Genomic DNA, 522 nt, shown 5'->3' with positions numbered 1-522 from the left:
TTGTAAAATGAAGTTCTCAGCCATAAGACGCAAATACCCTGTCTTGAATAATGCCACAAATTTCTTTAACTGTTTTTTCCTTTATTGTCCACCAGAGAGAGGCTGGATTTCTCAACTGCTCTGATCTTCATTTAACTATGGTACTAAAAGTAATTAAAGAAAATATATCATACATATTATATACAAACAATATCTATGACTTACACCATCAACCCTATTATAAATCTGTTTCTTAAAATTTAAATGTCATTGATTTTTCTTTGTTTTGTAGATTTAATCAGACAGTTTCTTTTAAACATTCCAAAATATGTTATGCAACTTTCTACACCTACTATATGAAGAGAAAGACACAAGCAATAAAAACACTAATGTTTATTTGTAAGTTTTATCACATGTGACATGTTAAAGAAAAATTATGATTACAGGGAAGAGAAGAAAAAAAAAAAAAACAAATGCAAGTGAAAAATAGGATCGAGCGCTGAAAAATTTGTAGAATAACTTGAAGGTTTTAAACTTCATTAC

This window comes from Penaeus monodon, chromosome 28 (assembly GCF_015228065.2).
Source record: "Penaeus monodon isolate SGIC_2016 chromosome 28, NSTDA_Pmon_1, whole genome shotgun sequence".
NCBI classification, from domain to species: Eukaryota; Metazoa; Arthropoda; class Malacostraca; order Decapoda; family Penaeidae; genus Penaeus; species Penaeus monodon.
The sequence above is the reverse complement of the archived record's forward strand: the minus strand, read 5'-3'. Positions refer to the sequence as shown.